The sequence below is a fragment of the Lynx canadensis genome, chromosome F2 (assembly GCF_007474595.2).
Source record: "Lynx canadensis isolate LIC74 chromosome F2, mLynCan4.pri.v2, whole genome shotgun sequence".
Taxonomy (NCBI): domain Eukaryota; kingdom Metazoa; phylum Chordata; class Mammalia; order Carnivora; family Felidae; genus Lynx; species Lynx canadensis.
Genome location: NC_044320.2, coordinates 72,289,143 through 72,308,087, shown reverse-complemented (window position 1 = coordinate 72,308,087; position 18,945 = coordinate 72,289,143). Strand labels below are relative to the sequence as shown.

The following is an 18,945-nucleotide window of genomic DNA, read 5'->3' as shown; positions in this document are numbered from 1 at the left end:
TGTTAATAGAACAACATGGTCTCTTTGATGTCCTGTTTCTTTACTCAAAATTATGCCAGCGAGATCCATGCTGTGTGACTATGTCACAGTTTATTACTTATTTGGCTACACTCAGTTCTGTTGACAGGGATGCTATGGACGTTCATGGATATGTGTTCACGTTCAAGTTCATGTGCAAGTCTCCCTGAACTCATGTCTGGAAGCGAATTCTCTGGGTTATATATATACGAATAGTTTTCAATTTCGGTAGGTGACACACACTATTTTCTAAAACGCTGTGCCAACGTGCATTGCCACAGTAGTGGAGGAAAGCTTGATTGCTCCGTATTCAACGCCAAATTTTGGTTTGATAAGTATACACTAGCTCATCATGATTTTAATTTGCAATTATATGAGCCATAATATTAAGCTTTTTTAAATATTCTTTTTTAGCAAATGTTTATTTATTTATTGTGAGAGAGAGAGTGTGTGCATGCGAGTGGGGGGGGGGGCACAGATTTATAAGTTTTCCCTTAATTTGTGTCTCGTTTAGGAAATCATTTACTACCTTGCAATCTTGAATGTATAATTCATCTTTTATGTTTGTTTAACTTTTTTTTTAAGTTTATTTTTGAGAGAGAGAGAGACAGAGACTGAGATACAGCATGAGTGGGGGAGGGGCAGAGAGAGAGGGAGACACAGAATCCAAAACAGAGCCAGATGTGGGGGCTCAAACTTATGAACCTTGAGATCATGACCTGAGCCGAAGTCAGATGCTTAACCGACTGAGCCACCCAGGCAACCTTAAGTATGTAATTCTATAATGTCTTCTAAAATCTTCATACTTTTTTCCATAATTAAACTTTATGCAATATACACTTTTTTTTGTAATGTTTGAAACAGGAAACCAGTTTAATTCTGTTCCAATGGCACTCAATTACTAGGTGCCGTTTTTGGAATATTCACATTCTCCATTCATCTACCTTGTCCCTTGGTCATATATCGAAGTTCCTCATGTGTGTGTCTTTTTCTTGCTCCTTTTATGCTTTTGTGCACTATTTTCTATTCCTGCATCAGTTACATGAGCTCTCAATGATTAGAGCTTTATAATAAATATGTCAGAATGCCTTGAGACTCAGTCTTCCCAGCTTCAAAAATGTTACTATTATTTTTCCATTTTTACTTAGAACTTACTGTCTCAAGTTCCACAAGAGGAAAAAAAATGATGTCATTGAATATTGAAATAAATTTGACACAGATTTAGTATATTTATAATATTTTAGTCTTATTTCCATGAATGTGGCATACTTTCCACTTATGTGTTTCTTAATGAAGTTTTATGTTTTTCAATAGAGTTCTCATCTTTTGTTAGATTTATTTCTATATAATTGATGGCTTAAATGCTGTTATAAATAATATGGGTTTTGTTTTACTTTCTAAATGTAAATTGTGATATAGAGAAATACAGTCGAATTCTGCCTCACTGTGTCGTTAGCCCTAACACTATATTTTTTTGATTTTGTACTTTCTTTCCAAGTTTCTGAAACAGCAATGAAGAAGCATGTGAATATAATGTAAATTTCTCCTTATAACTGTCAAAATTTGTCAAGTTCAAATCAATTCATTTATTACATATTTTTAGCAATTTCTTTAAAATCTATCTTATTTCTGTTGGAACAATTATAATTCAACGGTTATTCTTTTGTCACTTACAATTGAAGAATTATATTTAATACAATTGCTTATACATTTTTTTCTGTTTATTTATTTTTGAGAGAGAGAGAGAGACAGAGCATGAGCAGGGGAGGGACAGAGAGAGAGGGAGACACAGAATCTGAAGCAGGCTCCAGGCTCCGAGCTGTCAGTGCAGAGCCCGACGCAGGGCTCGAACCCACAACTGTGAGATCACGACCTGAGCTGAAGTCAGAAGCTCAACCCAGTGAGCCACGCAGGGGCCCCTTTTATACATTTTTTTTTTAAAAGAATGCCATATCACTATCCTCCTCCTGAATAAGACACATCAGTCCACTTAATTCTCTAGACTAGAATCACATCTTTATTTTACCAGAACACAACCTGTACAGAAGTGTTCCTAAGCCGTGATGGGAGAAATAAACAAGCCGTCAGAATTGCCATACCTTTTTGAGGAGTTCCCAACCATCGAGACGTGCGTGAACTCTAACGCAGTTAAGCCACATTTTCCGGAAGCAGCCAATGAATGGGACGCGGGGGATCAGGAGACTTTGTTATGTGGACAGTTCTAAGGCTTCATATCTCTGCTGCATGGGGAAAAGGGAAAGTTGAAAGAATGCATGCACCAAATCCTGCATCTTAAGGAAAACTGCCAGCGTGGGACGCAGCCATAGACCTTTTCCCCAGAAACTCCTATAAATAGGTGGTTCAGAAATAACTCTTCTCCTTCCAAGATGGGGAATCAAAAATAAAGCAGCACAGGACACGTTCCAGTGAACGGAGAAAAATACCAGAAAAAAAAAAGAACATGTTGTCATGAAGAAGAAATTTGTGACCTAACATTTCTCAGTGAATGAAAACAACACCACAAAACTCTTAGTGAGTCAATGGCCTCTATGAAGTAAAAGCATAAAAAATTTTTACAAGAGCTCAAAGAGGAAAGAGTGGAACCAAACAACTGGTAGAGAAAAATGCTAGCTGGAGGAGGTCAGGAAATACATTGGGGGGGGGGTGGAAATTTAAGCGTAAAGAAACATGGACAATCAACCGAAAGAACGCAAGGGAGAAAAATCACTGCCTTAATCTGAGTTAAAGGGATAATTATAGAAACAGAGAGCAAAGAAGAGGTAGTGTAGCAGAGCTGCACTACGCAGAAAAGCACAGCCTGATTTTTAAATATACAATTGAAGAAAAAGTTTCTTAAATTGGGGGGAAAACACCTCTTTAGGGGAACAATTTCTAGCCATCAATAATTTTTAAATACTTTTTAATGTTTATTTTTTTTTAATTTTTTTTTTTAACATTTATTTATTTTTGAGACAGAGAGAGACAGAGCATAAACGGGGGAGGGGCAGAGAGAGAGGGAGACACAGAATCGGAAGCAGGCTCCAGGCTCTGGGCCATCAGCCCAGAGCCTGACGCGGGTTTCGAACTCACGGACCGCAAGATCGTGACCTGAGCTGAAGTCGGATGCTCAACCGACTGAGCCACCCAGGCGCCCCTTAATGTTTATTTTTGAAGGAGAGAGAGCTAGAGCGTGAGCAGGGGCGGGGCAGAGAGAGAGAGAATGACACAGAATCCGAAACAGGCTCCAGGCTCTGAGCTGTCAGCCCAGAGCCTGATGCGGGGCTCAAACTCATGAGCCTTGAGATCATGACCTGAGCCAAAGTCGGATGCGTAATCAACTGAGCTATCCAGGCACTCCTAGCCACTCACTTAAATTTTAAGTGAGTCATTTAAGCATTTAGGCAAAAGGAATAAGTCACTTATAAGGGAAAAAAACTGTAAAGACTTTCAAAGGAATATATTGAAGCAAAATATGTACAATCCTCAGGAAAAGCATGATATTTGTAATACAAATATAAAAGCTGTGTAGAGTTATGAACATCCACCTAAAAGAAATGTGTTTCCCTGATCCCCTTTTGAGGGATCTAATAGAGATTAACCTCCAACCGAACTAAAGACGACTGAACAATTAAAGAGAGAGGCTTGGCAGTGAGCAATGAATCTACATAAATGTAGAAGAAAGACAAAAACGAAGGGAAAGATTATGGTGACAAAACAGGAAATAGGCATACTGTATTTTGACTTCCTAGAAGAGAGTCAATTAAAAACATGAAGAAAAATGGAAAGGAAGGTAAGAGGTGGTCCCAGCATAATAACGTCCTCACCTTCAGCAGTTGCACTGGTAAAAAGACGCCAGGTAAAATGAACAGATTAAGTACTGGGTGTAATTGCGTTTGACAAGACAACTGTGAAAACTGAGAAATATTAAAAAAAAAAAAATCAACAAAAACCACATGGCTCCAGGTTTCTTACACGTACGTGTCCAGCGGCGCAATTGGCAGTGAGACTTTGCAGTAACAGGCAACTGGCTCGGAGTTGGAAGTGCACTGAGGTCTGTGGGCTTGGGCCAACATCCAGTCTTCTGGAGAGCCCAGGTGCAGCATTGGCCAGCACAAGAGGCAGGTGAGTTTAAAGGTATGAGGGTGTGTGAGAGGTGCCTGATACTTAAAAAAAAAAAAAGATATGGCATACTATATTAGAGTTATAATCAAATTTACCTGTCATGTAAATAAATGAAATCGCCCAAACTCGCCTGTTGAAAAATGTTTCGTGCTGCTCAGAGTATACACCTATGTGCTATACGTTTAAAAAGGAAAACACTGGGGCGCCTGGGTGGCGCAGTCGGTTAAGCGTCCGACTTCAGCCAGGTCACGATCTCGCGGTCCGTGAGTTCGAGCCCCGTGTCAGGCTCTGGGCTGATGGCTCAGAGCCTGGAGCCTGTTTCCGATTCTGTGTCTCCCTCTCTCTCTGCCCCTCCCCCGTTCATGCTCTGTCTCTCTCTGTCCCAAAAATAAATTTAAAAAAAAAAAAAAAACGTTGAAAAAAATAAAAAGGAAAACACTTCTAAAAGAAAGTGATTCAAAATAACTGAAAGTTAAAGACGGGGCAATGATAAACCAGCTAAATTCAAATAATAAAGCCGGGAGTCACAATATCACTGTAAGACAAGGGAACACTGCATGAAATCATAAGGACATTTTATAGCAACAAAATGTGCAATCCATAATAAAGATATAATTATAAATTTTTACGCACCAAATAACTTAGTGGCAGTGTTCATAAAGCAGAAATTATAGGAGATTCGAGGATAAAGAGCAAAATAGTAAAACATACCATTTTAATTCACCTATCTCATGCTATGAGACATCAAGTGGACAAAAATATGGCTAGGAATAGAAGATCTGCCTAGCATTATTAATAAGAGACCTATTTGAGGTGTATGTGTGATAAATGACAGGCTGAAAAAAGGCTCCAAGAAGATATTCATACCGCATACCTGCTAATGTTGCTTTATTTAGAAAAAGGATCTTTGCAGATGTAATTAAATTAAAGGTCTTGAGATGAAGTCATCCTGGATGGTTCAGGTGGGCCCCAGATTCCATGACCAGTGTCCTTGCAAGACAAAGGTAGAGGGAGATTTGAGAAAGGCAGGAACAGAGAAGACCCGGACACAGAGGATGAAGCCACGTGAAGATGAAGGCAGGGACTGGAGTTGGGAGCTGAGCAATGTCAGTGATTACTGGTAACCAGAACAGAATACATTTCTGTCTATTTCTTTTTGAGGGAGACAGTTCCGGCCGGAGAGGAGCAGAGAGAGAGGGAGACACGGAATCCGAAGCAGGCTCCAGGCTCCCAGCTGTCAGCACAGAGCTGGACTTGGGGGCTTGAACTCACAAACCAGATCATGACCTGAGCCCAAGTCGGATGCTTAACCAACTGAGCCACCCAGGTGCTCCAGGACAGAATACATTTCTGTTGCTTTAAGCCACCCAGGGCGTGGACATTTGCTACAGCGACCTTAGAAAAATGTGTGTATGTGTGTATCCCTTTTATTTTCTCTATATCTAATCTACTCATTTTACGTGAAAATAGTTATTAAAGGATTTTTCCTAGGTAATCATGGATACTTTTATACAGATAGGATATTGTTTTGGCTACAAGGAAAATCTTGGCAGAGAATAGCCTCAGGAAAGTAAGTAGATATGGCCGTAAAGGTATTATAGGAAGCCAACCTCCTGCATAATAGAAGTCATACAAATTAAACCATGATGATACATTATTTCATATTTTCAGATTAACAGGAATGATGGCAATTGTAGTCTCTCCTTCATCCATTGCCTGCCATTTTCTATGGTGTTCCAAATCCTTGGAGCATGACCCCAACATGCATTACTCAGTCATCTTTTTCATAAGGCTTTAGTTGGAGTTAGCCACTAGCAGGAAATGACAGGAGATTAAAGGTCAAGAGGACAGAGTGGTTGAGACAATTTTTTACTTGTTTCTCCCTGCTTTGGCACATTGATTCTGTAGCAGTGGTACCTCTCTAAGATTAGGGCTCAGATGGTGATCCTTCCTGGATGGTTTCTACTTTCAATGGATTCCTAGAACCATATTTCCTTGGAAATAAATCTAACTTTAATAGAAATTATCTTTACTGAAATACAAAGAGATAAAGTGTGAAAAACCAGAATAGAGAACCCAAGAGCTGTGGGAAAATATAAAGTGGTCTAACACAGGTATAACCGAAATTCCAGAAAGAGAAGAGAAAGATATATTTGAAGAGAATATGGCTAAGAAATTTTCAAAATTAAGAAAGACAAACCACAGATTCAAGAATTTCAGAGAGGGGGGTGCCTGGGTGGCTCAGTCAGTTAAGCCTCCAACTCTTGATTTCGGCTCAGGTCATGATCTCATGGTTTGTGAGTTCGAGCCCCTTGGGGGGCTCTGCATTGACAATGTGGAGCCTGCTTGGGATTCTCTATCTCCCTCTCTCTCTCTCTGCCTCTCTCTCTCTCTCTCTCTCTCTCTTAAAAATAAATAAATAAACATTATAGATAGATAGATAGATAGATAGATAGATAAAGAATTTCAGAGAATTTCAAGCATGAATAAAATATAAAAGACCATGGGGCACCTGGGTGTCTCCATCGGTTGAGTGTCCAACTTTGGCTCAGGTCGTGATCTTGTGGGTCGTGAATTCAAGCCCCACGTTGGGATCTGTCTGACAGCTCACAGCCTGAAGCCTGCTTTGGATTCTGTGTCTCCCTCTCTCTCTCTGCCCCTCCCCACTCATACGCTGTGTCTCTCTCTGTCTCTCAAAAAATGAATACATGTTAAAAAAAATTAAATGTAAAACACCAAATTTTTAAAAACACAGTGGATCAGCCAAAGATAGGAAGAAAAGCTGGGGATATAGTTTCTTTGGGAAATTAAGGCATTCATTCTCTGTGTATGCCACACACACACTTATACAGGGCAGGACACATTCTCAGAAAAGACCCAAGAAGACTATAAGCTTTCACTTCTGACTGATCTCTTGGGTCAGTGCAAAAAGACTAAGTTGGAATTATAAATGTTCGGGCTAAGTGTCAAAACAGTGTTCTAGCTCAAAGCCAATCAGCAAAGACTGGGAGACTTTTTGTTTTTGTTTGCTCGTTTCTTTGTGTGAGCACGTGCATGCGTGTTTTAGCTGCTAGCCTTTGAGGAAATCTGGGTCAGAACATTAGCTGAAAACACGCTAAAGGAAAAAAGAATACAGTGATCATGCGCAAGCTGGAGAAAAACCTGCAAAACTAGTTCCGAAAAGTGACAAAACAAAGAATAACCATAGCCTGCAACAAACAAGAACAACAAATCCTGGGAATGGGGAGAATCTGATTTTCAGAGTTATCCCATTATAATATTTAAATATCTAGTTGTCACTGAAAACTCATTAAGCATACCAAGAAACCAGAAAGTATGGTCCCCCCAAAGCTACAGTAATCAAAACAGTAAGGTTTTGAATAAGATAGTTAGATAGAACATTATAACAGATGGGAAGATCCACTAATGGACCTACAGAAGTATCATCAATTGATTTTTACAAAGATGCAATGGCTATTCAATATTAAAATGATAGTGTTTTCAACAAATGGGATGGAGTGATTGGATTTCTATTGGACTTTCACGAGGACACATCGCCAAAGCAGTTTCATGAATAGCACATATACACATGAAAAGATGCTCAACATTGTTCATTAGTTATTTTTAAAATGTAGGGGCGCGTGGGTGGCTCAGTCGGTTGAGCGTCCGACTTCAGCTCAGGTCATGGTCTCGCGGTCCGTGAGTTCGAGCCCCGCTTCGGGCTCTGTGCCGACAGCTCGGAGCCTGGAGCCTGCTTCGGATTCTGTGTCTCCTTCTCTCTCTGACCCTCCTCCATTCATGCTCTGTCTTTCTCTGTCTCAAAAATAAAAATAAGCGTTAAAGAAATGTAAATTATAAACACAATCACATATTCCTACTCATCCATTGCAATGGCTAAAAGTGAAAAAAAAAAAAAGCCTGACAATCCAAGTCCTAATGAATATGCAGAGCAACCTGAAATCGGTTAGATTTCCGGGAGAAATGCAAAATACTGCAGCCATGTTTCTTACAAAGTTAATCATACACTTCCCACAGAGACCAGCAATCCCTCTTAGGCATTTAGTTAAGATAAATGAAAACCTATGTTTACACAAGATCAGTACATGACCAGCAGCATTATAGGTAATAGTCAAAATCTGGGCCAAAATCTAAATGCCCTATAACCTGGGAATGGGTTCAAAAAATTGCTGTTTCCCCATACAATGGAATGCTACTCAGCAACGAATGACCTGAGATTCTAACACATACAACAATATGGATAATTCTTCAAAGCATTATACAGGTGAAAAAAGCCTGTCACAATAGGCTATACACTGTCTGACTCAATTTATATGACATTTTGGGAACCTCAGGCTGTGGGAAGAGAAATTGGATTGGTTGCTGGGCTCAGGGGTGAGGGAAGAGACTGGACAGCAATTAGATATGAAGGAACTTTTTGGTGAGGTGGAAATGATGGTGGTGGTGGTTATGGATCAACTATGTATTTCTAAAAGGTGGAATTTACTATGTAAATTAAACCTTAATAACCTGACAAGAAAAATTTTAAAGCGAAGATAGATATATATATGTATATATATATGGCGATATATATGCCACTGCACTAGAAAGAAAAAGTATTCTCCTTGAAATAAAAAAAAGCATGATTGTAGAAATTTTTTTAAAAAAGTTGGAAATTGATGGAAATTGCATTTCTAATGAGATAGACTGGAAAACAAATTAATTCTCTTAAAAAACATAGGCAAACACAGAGATGACTATCATATGATAAAATCTAAGAATAAAAATAAAATATCAAAGACAAGTATAGTAGGAGTTTGGAGGGAAAAGAAGGAAGAAAAGAGAGAAGAAGAATGGCGAATGCCTAAATTTTTCAAGGCAGAAGCAGGGATCTTGTTTATTTGGGGAAAGAATGTACATAATGTTTATCTATGACTTCAGATAAATGTATGTTAAAATATATGCTATGAAATTAAAAATAATTAACTGGTAACATATCATTGGAATAAAAAGCGAACAAAACTTGATCAATATTATAAGATAGGAAAAGTAAATGAAAGGGAATATAAGAAAGTATAATAAACACAAGATAGTTAAGTGAAATGAAGTAAGACAAACACATCAGTGATCAACAGATATATTTGCTGAAGTTAAATTCCCCCACTATCAGATAAATAATTTTAAACTAGGTTTTCAATAGACAGATACCTAGTGAAATGGCATTTAGGGGAGACATGTTATTAAAAGACTGAATATTAAGGTAGAAATTTTCACATGTTTACTGTGACAAACTTATTGACATAAGTAAGAACATATAAAATGTATATAGAGGATTAAATAATGCAATATCACTTGGTTTATTTAAGCAAAAAAGGCATGTTATTTCTAAACAACTGTAGACTATTTTCAAAAAGAACCAGGTAGCAATACATTAATAAAGTTCAAATTACATAAAGAAAACTGATATTCTAAAGACTCCAATGTGACCACAATGCAGTGCAAACAACTAAAACACTTAATACAACCAAATAAAGGCCACAAAACTCTAACAAAAAGGAATTTTCCTTTATTCAATTCTTGGGTCAAAGAGTACACCGAGATTAAAATGTCAGCATTTAGCAATAGATTATCTCTAACGTGAAAATCTTGAAAACAACCTCCAAGGCCTAAACACTTTTGTTAATTAAAAAAAAAATTATTGAACATAAATGTTATGCAAATTATGTCTAAAATTATCCTCTTTTGAATATTCAAGGCTATGCTTTTCTGTTACTTTCTGGTTTGGAATTTTTTTATAGTCTTCATGCTGTTACCTTTTTCTGTTTGGATTAGTTTTCTTTGACTAAAAAGGAAGCTGGGCCTGAGGTTTTCTGAAAGACAAGACTTATGGATTATTCTGATTGGACTTCTGAAGACTAGACACAGAAGAGAAGTTGATGCCTATAACTCCAACTCAATTTCTTGTGTGTAGTTGACATTTATCCAGATTGGGTCTGGTGGACTTCATTGGATTCTTTGGCTCTGATGGTATGGTTCTTCCATTATTCTTGGGAGGTAGGATATAGAGTTCCCCACCTTAGAAATATTGCACATAACTGATGTACAACTACAGGCCTGCCCTCCTCACTAGGCCTGTCCCATGTCCAATTATGCACCTTATGCTTTTTCTTTTGAAATGTATTCAACCATGTTTTCTTCTGTATCTATTGTCTCTGAATAGGTTTGAAGGAAGAAGTGAAAAGGCTTCAGTTCTTGCTAGTTCCCTACATAGATTCCATTCAAAAGAAGGCAGGGGCCAAGTTTTCTGGTTAGCACAGACCCTGTGATCTGAATTACAGGCAGAGAGTGATCTGATGGGAAGAAGGTTTTTCACCTTCTTTACATCCTTCCATGCTTGTTTGGTTTTACTCAAGGAAAATGCATGTTCAGGAGGTTTTATTTTTTGGTCTTGTTTTATAGCAAGCCTTTGGTGACACAATAAAGGCCATTTCCCGGGCATTTGAAAATGGCTGGAATTTGTAGGAAGATTTTATGTCATTGATATGTTGCTAACCTGGTAACTCATCATTTTCCCATTTTTTTTCCTAAGTGCCGGTGACAATCATTAATTTAATCATTGCTAAAATTTTACACATGGCTATAATCATCTCCCTAAGGTAAATCCCAAGAAAGAGAATTAATTGTTCAAAGATATGAGTATTTTTTTTTTAATTTTTTTTTTCAACGTTTATTTATTTTTGGGACAGAGAGAGACAGAGCATGAACGGGGGAGGGGCAGAGAGAGAGGGAGACACAGAATCGGAAACAGGCTCCAGGCTCTGAGCCATCAGCCCAGAGCCTGACGCGGGGCTCGAACTCACGGACCGCGAGATCGTGACCTGGCTGAAGTCGGACGCTTAACCGACTGCGCCACCCAGGCGCCCCAAGATATGAGTATTTTTAAGACTCTGATCCACATGGCCATAATAACAGCAACTATCTACGTCAAGTTCTATTTGCTTCCAAAATATTTAGAATTGTGCATTTCAATAGCATATCTGAATTATTTTTTTAAAAAATGGAATCCCATTGCGCAAAATAGTATCTCATTATGCAGGTTCTGGTAATTTTTTAATAAGAGTATACTCACTCATTAACAAGGGATCTACCCAGTTTTCTAGGTCAGCAATTGCAAACTCCATAGCCTATTGCTGTAAGACAGATAACATAAATGAACAAAACAGCTCAGGGAATTCTGGGTACTATAGTGAAATAGACCTTATGACTCTTGTAAAACAGGGATCGCTGCTACTCAACTCCACCTGATGGTGCCACACAGCAATGAGGTCTAGTTTTGTGAGAGCTTCCAAGGGAAACTAGCAATCCAGAAAAGGAAATGAAACCTGTTGAAGTTTAAATACTGGACTCTAAGTCAACTTTTAAAAAAATATCTTATAGACCAAGCCAAAAACATTTTGGACAGGATTTGGCCGCTAGCCCAGAAGATTAGAACCATCACAGATAGTATATGCCAAATATGTATTAAATTTATAATGAGAAGACTTGCACATATGAACCTTATTATCTTAACTACACAGAAATGTATTTGTTGGATTGCTTTTGGCTTTAGGCCATCAGATTTTACAGAGATTTGACATTTGCAAAGTGCATTTAAGAGATTCTTTACATCTTCTACTAATCTGCTTAGGACCTAATGGGAAAAGTACATGAATATATCGATACATGTAGAAAACGTATCAGGCAAAATTAAACATCAATTCATGATACAAACTGTTAGCAAACTAGGAATGACAGGAGACATTCTCAGTGTGATAAAGACCTCTATAAAAAATCTACAGGTAGCATTAGGCCATTTTGAAAAACTGAATTCTTCCCCCCATGAATCAGGAAAAACTCAAGAATGTCCACTTTCACCACTTCTATTCAAAACCTTACTATAAGTTTTAGCCAATGAAATAAAGCATGGAAAAGAAATAACTGTCATGCAAATTAGAAATGAAGAGATAAAGCAATTCCTATTTGCAAACAATGAGACTGTGTGTAATAAACACCATCAAATCTACAAAAAGAGAAGCTCTTCGAACTAATAAGGGAGTTTAGAAAAGTTGCAAGATACAAAGTCAAGTTACAAAAATCAGCTATATTTCTATAAACTAAAAACAAACAATTGTAAACCTAACCTTGAAAAAGTACCTTCCTTCAAAAAATAAACAAAAGAAACACATTTAAATCTAACAAAATATGTATGGGACTTACATAGTGTAACACATTGATGAAAAAAGTCATCTTCTTAGACCTAAATAAATAGAGAGACATATTGTGTTCATTATTGGGATAGTCAATATAGTTAATATCTCCTCAATTTAAGTACAGATTTAATATATCCCAAATCAAAATTCTAGCAGGAATTTTATAGATATAGACAAGCTGACTTCATGATTTATAAGAAGAGTAAAAAAAGAAAAATACTGGAATACTCAAAACAGATTGAAAAAGAAAAAAAACTGGAGGACTCTGACAACAAAAATTTAAGAGTTACTATAAAGTTTTGGTGCTCAAGGAGGTTATCTTGATGACAAAATAGTCACATAGATCAATAGGGTAGAATAGAAGTTATAAAAACAGACTTAGGCAAATATGGTCAACTGATTTTTTAACAAAGCTTCAATGGTAAATCAGTAGAGATATGAAAGTTTTTTTCAGCAAATGGTACAGTAACAGTTGGATATTCAGATGCACAATTTTAAACATGGACTTCTACTTCACAGTGTATATAAAAATTTAATAATAGGGGCGCCTGGGTGGCGCAGTCGGTTAAGCGTCTGACTTCAGCCAGGTCACGATCTCGCGGTCCGTGAGTTTGAGCCCCGCGTCAGACTCTGGGCTGATGGCTCAGAGCCTGGAGCCTGCTTCCGATTCTGTGTTTCCCTCTCTCTCTGCCCCTCCCCCGTTCATGCTCTGTCTCTCTCTGTCCCAAAAATAAATAAACGTTGAAAAAAAATTAAAAAAAAAATTTAATAATAGCTAATGATTGACTTAAATGTAAGAGATATACAAAATTCATAGAACACATGGGAGAAAAATCTTTGGAAACTTAGGGTGGGCAAAAATTCATAAAAATAATAATTCCACAAAAGAAAAAAACACAAATTGGAGTTCATTAAAATTAAAGTAATTTTTCTTTGCTAGAAAAATTATGATTATGTTGTGAAAGCCAAAAACCAACCCTCCCACCAACTGGGAAAAAGTATTTGCAAAAATTAAATATTTGCCATAAGACTTATATCCATAATACGTTAAAATGCTCTGAAAACCCAACAATAAAGAGGCAAAGAACCCACTTTATAAATGGGCAAAAGTCGGAACAGACTCTTTAGAAAAGAAACTATTCAGAAGGGAAAAGAAACACATAAAAGATGTTCAACACCTTTAGCCATTACAGAAATGCGAATCAAAACCACAAGAGGATACCTCTATACACTTACTAAAATGGGTAGGAAAAATAAAACGTGACAATACCACATGATGGCAAGGATGCAGGGCAGCAGAAACTCTCATTCTTTGCTAGTCAGTTTGCAAACTGCTGTCATCACTCTGCAAAATAGTTTGGCAGTTTCATAGGAAGTGAAACGTGCTACCATAGCATATAGCAATCTCATTCCTAGGTACTCTAGACAAATAGAAATTAATCTCCACGCTAACTATTGTGTGTGAATATCTATAGCATCTTATTCGTAATCGCTGAAAATAGAAACAACCAAAATGCACTTCAGTGGGCAAATCAATAACCATGTGGTACATCAATGCAATGAAATACTACTCAGCAATGAAAAAGAGTGACCCATTGATGCATGCAGCAACACGAATGGATGTTAAATGCATATGCTAAGTGAAAAAATCCAGTCTTGAAAGTTCTCTTACTGTGGGATTCCATTTATATAACATTCTGGAAATGTCAAAACTATAAAGATAGAGAACAGGTGAGTAGTTGCTAAGATTAGGGATGTAGGAGGCTTTGACCGCAAGAGGAAATCACCATGAAGTTTTACGTGGTGATGGCATTATTCCAATCCTGTCTGTTGTGGCTGTTTCACAAATCTACGTCTGTATTGAAGATCATAGAACTCTACACCCAACTAGTGATTTTAGGTGGAAATGAAAATGAATCTAATTATCAAGCAGCTGACCAGAATAAAGTAGTAGTCTTCGCAAAGTTTTAAAAACCCAGATACTTTCCTTGTGTTACTAAAGATTGTTACCCAAGGTCTAGATCAACAATCTAATAATTCCAAGCTATGAGGAAAAGTTATAAATATGGACTAAAGGGGGTGAAATTTACTTTTAAAATCCTAAAATCAAAATATTTTGGATAACAAAACAATGGACAAACAAACACAGAAACGCATCCATAAATGGAGAGAATACATTGGCGGTTGCCAGAGGGGGGGAAGGGGGAGTGATGGGCACAATGGAGGGAGGTACAGGCTTCCAATTACGGAACGAGTCAGTCATGGTATACGGCCTAGAGAACACAGTCAATGGGACTGTAATCACGCTGTATGGTGACAGATGGTAGCTATGTGGCGAGCACAGCATAACACAGACTTGCCGAATCACTATGTTGTACCCCCGAAACTAATGTAACACTGGGCGTCAACTGTAGGTCATTTTTTTTTAAAAAGAGGAAAAAAAATAACTCGGCTGAAGATCAGAGAGTAGAGTACACACATAGAGGTATTTTTGGTGTTAATCAGTTTGTTTGGCAGGAATATTCTGAAAAGACCGTCGCTGCTTCTCCTTGATACGGCAAGAGGACTTCAGAGATGTGCTGACACTGACACTAACAGAAGCAGCAACGTTTTATTTTTGCTTGTGTCCTGCGCTTAATACCTATGCATCGTAATGGCGGTGGTAGGTCTGCAAAACAGATGAGATGATAGATTTTTATCCAGCACGCCTTCACAAAGTATGTCATTTTCCCCCTACATGTGATCTCACGCCACGCATCTTTGATTTACAGTCGTGAGCCCTGTGACAGGCTGCATTAAAGCAACTCTGCTCACAATCTGTTCAGATTGGAAACATGTCAAGAAGGGAGCCTTGGTGGGTTACTGACAGTTTGCCAAAGTTGCTCAAAACTGACGAGCAATGGCTAGCTTCCTTAAAGGGTTCTTCTAGAGTCGTGCATGGTGCAATAGGGTTACGCCCACATACACTCATACTCTGATTTGGGTAATAGGACTCATTTGTGCAACTCAACCCTCGAAATGTGCTTTGTGTAAATCAGTAGCTAACAGCTCGTGATTTACGGACGACGACTGAAGGGGGAGGATGCCACAAAGTTACTGCAAAAGTCCTAAAAGTGTGTATGTTGACACCAAAGAGTGTCTGCCGACTTATTTTCAAACATATTTTGGCCAATGATGTAATGCGTAATCACAAATTACAAAAACATTAAATATTCATACGTTAGTAATAACTCCTTATTATATATTTTCTCTGTAATGACTACTAAGATTATAATTGCGTTATCATGAGGGTGAATACAATTCTCTGATTTGCAAGGAGTTTGTCATACATCAGTTCAGAACAGCCAACGTACGCAGTGTTAATCATGGCAGGAGTCATTATCTTATTTCAAGTGTTGCTGTTTTGTGATCTAATGAGTTGTGAAACCTGAAACTTCTTTGAATAAAGTCAATGCTAGAACTGCTATACTTACTATCTTTTAAAACATCTATATTGATGGGCACCGGGGTGGCTCAGTCGTTAAGCATCCGACTCCGCATCGCTCAAGTCATGATCTCCCGGTTGGTGAGTTCGAGCCCCATGTCAGGATTTGTGCTGACAGCTCAGAGCCTGGAACCTGCTTCGGATTCTGGGTCTCCCTTTCTCTGCCCCTCTCCTGCTCGTGCTCTGTCTCTCTCTCTCTCTCTCTATGAAACATAAGTAAACATTTTTAAAAAATCTATATCGAAATTTTATTGGGTTCCACTTCCAAAGCACTACCTGGTAAAAACTGGACAAGCTCAATAGAATGGGCTCTAAGACATGAGAAACCAGGGTTAAATAACAAAGTATTAGTTACTCTGCTGTAGGAAACGGGGCCACCTGGCCCCTACAGAGGACAAGAGCTCTTCACATCGCAGCTTCTTCATTGTTGCTTCATTCCTCTTCATTCTTTTTCCTTCTTGCCAATTACTAAATTATAAATAGAAGTTCCCTATCAGAAAACACATTTCAAGTGTGTTTTTCAAGATCTACTGGAAACAGTGTGATCAGTTTAGAAACTGTTAGGAGACTGCTGCATGAAAAAATATTTCCTCAGTAATATGGACCTTTCGGCTTTGCCTGAATAACGATAATTCTATTTAAATCCAAACAATTAATCACATTATCATCTAACTGCCATGAGCACACATCTGTCTACCCAGTCTTCCTGGTGGCAATTCGTAACCAACTTGATGGACGGCTCTCCCGACCTATGAGATGTAGTGCTCACTGGGGTGTTACAAGTAACAAGTTCTGGGGTGCATGGGTGCGTCCAAATCTTGATTTGTGCTTAGGTCACGATCTTACAGGTTGGAAGGTTTGAGCCCCGCACCGGGCTCTCTGCTGACAGCTGAGCGTGCTTAGGATTCTCCCTCTCCCTCTCTCTCTGTTCCTCCTCCACCCACACACACTCTCTCTCTCTCAAAGTACGTAAGTAATATTTATAAGTAACACCTTCATTGCTCCAGCTCACTATATACACATCTATGGTTGAGATGACAGAACATCATCATAACAGAAGAATTCTACTAAGAAGTTAATGTGGCAGGATAACCTGAATGAGAAAATAAATGTGTTTATATTTTTTTCATCGCAGTCTTATTAGAAAAGAATAGAGAGTTATTTCCTTAAGAGACGAGTGAGGGGCTTTACATCCCAACAGTCTGAGCTTCACTTACTCTGAGTTACTGCAGGTCTGAAGATACATGGAATATCTTCAGGGGTCAAAGGAAAAAGAGAACTGACTGATCCTCATGCCAGGGCACTAAGGGGGGCTGTGCGGGGTGTGCAAACCCCATACACAAGAATGACGACCATTAAAAACACCAGTCTGTTTTTTTTTCCGGGTGTGAATATGGGCTCTAGATTTTTATATGAAATATACACATTTGTGATTACTGGAAATTCATACTCATGAATCGGTCAGCACTTTACTGACCAGCTAAGCACATCAGTGAGCTAGATCTGTCCCGATGACTATGGTGTTGAACTGTTGGCCCAAGGCCTGTGGGAAAATTAAGCTACGTGCTCTGAGAAAGGGAGCAGATGGGGAGGCCAAGACTGAAAGCTAAAGAAAAGAAGTTTCCCTGAAAGAGAGAAGAACATGATACTTGGAGTTTCCCCAGGTGGAAGAACATTTAGGTCCCCCTCAAATTCAGGGACCCAGAAAAAAACTTGTATGGGAATAGTGGCATGGGCACATACAAACCTGTTACTTACTCTTACATGGTTTTGCTTTGGGTACAATGGTGGCCTTCAAGGCCACTGATGGCTAAGGACAGCAACAAAGACTGGCCAAATGAGTCCGTTGTGGACTTGAAAACAGGTTCCTTTATCTTTCCCGGACTTGCATGATGCAGTGGGGGAGGGGGAGTTCCAATAATGACTGACCATGAAGTTCTCACAAACCCCAGCAGGTGCATGGACTCGGCCAGGCTGAACTCAATCGGAGCATTTTAAAAGAAATATGACATATATTTTACAGGAAGTGCTATTACAGTCCAGAGAAAATACGGAGGGTCCATACTGTGAGAAGTATAAGCTCAAGATAGGAGAGGAAGGAGAATGTATCATGATTCTAAGAATCAAAGCCCTGAGGGCTTATTTCCAACTCTCCCGAAACTAGAAACCTCTGGGTCACATGTCACTGGTCTTTGACCGCTGGCACTCAGTCAGTCATTCTCTCTTTGCCCTATTTTACCACGTGTCGCACAGGGTTTGGAGCTAGCCTGGATTTGAATCCAGCCGGGCTGCTCTGTTCCTTGTCAACTTAAACATTTAACTTTCATTATCTCTCTCATCCTTTTCAAAAACATTTAATATGCAGTTGTAGCTTCCATTTTGGCCTCTATGTCTCCAGCCTCATTCTCCTCTAACCATCTCCCTCTTTTGTCCTCAGTGAGTGGTGTCTCCTGGGCATAGTCTCGCCCTTCACATTTCTACTTGAGCAACCTTTTAAAACATAAATCTAGACCAGTCATTCCACAGAGTAAAGCATTTCATGGCCTACAGATAAAATATCTTGATCAATATTTTTTCAGAGGAAACGATGTTGGGAGAGAGATAACATTGGCCCCAGTAATTTCTATGCCAGGCACGGGGAATGAGCCCTTTACAAATATTCTCCCAAATGTCCCATTTAGCGCTTGTACAGCATGGCGACTCTGAGTGGGGATGGAATGCTCCCTGTTTTGAACCCTTGTTGATAATTGAGTAAAGAGAAGATAGATTAAGTATGGATAGCACAGTATGTCCTGGGATGTTGTCTCACATATGATGTGATCTGATAGTGAAAAACCAAAGATCTGGAGCATGAAGGGGCATCAAACCGTCCGCGGTGTGGCAAGAGGAGGAATAGGTTGAAGACTCACACGTCATAATTAGTGAAATTGAACTTCTGGAAGTCCTAAACAAGAACAAGGTATAAATAAACAAAGGAAGAACACTTGGGATATCTGAAACAGCATGAAAAGACCTGTTAAAACTAAAAACTCTTAACTTTTTAAAAAAAAATTATTTTATTTTATTTTTATTTTT

The 18,945-nt window shown here is 38.6% G+C and overlaps 1 long non-coding RNA gene across 1 annotated transcript in view; it reads right to left on the bottom strand.

The window, feature by feature from the left end:
* LOC115506464 overlaps positions 1–2,302 on the bottom strand; it is a 36,639-nt gene extending 34,337 nt beyond the window's left edge. Inside the window, exon 1 of the long non-coding RNA XR_003966396.1 lies at positions 2,118–2,302. This is a non-coding gene — a long non-coding RNA (uncharacterized LOC115506464). The remainder of the gene's footprint in view (positions 1–2,117) is intronic.
* Positions 2,303–18,945: the final 16,643 nt, after the last annotated feature.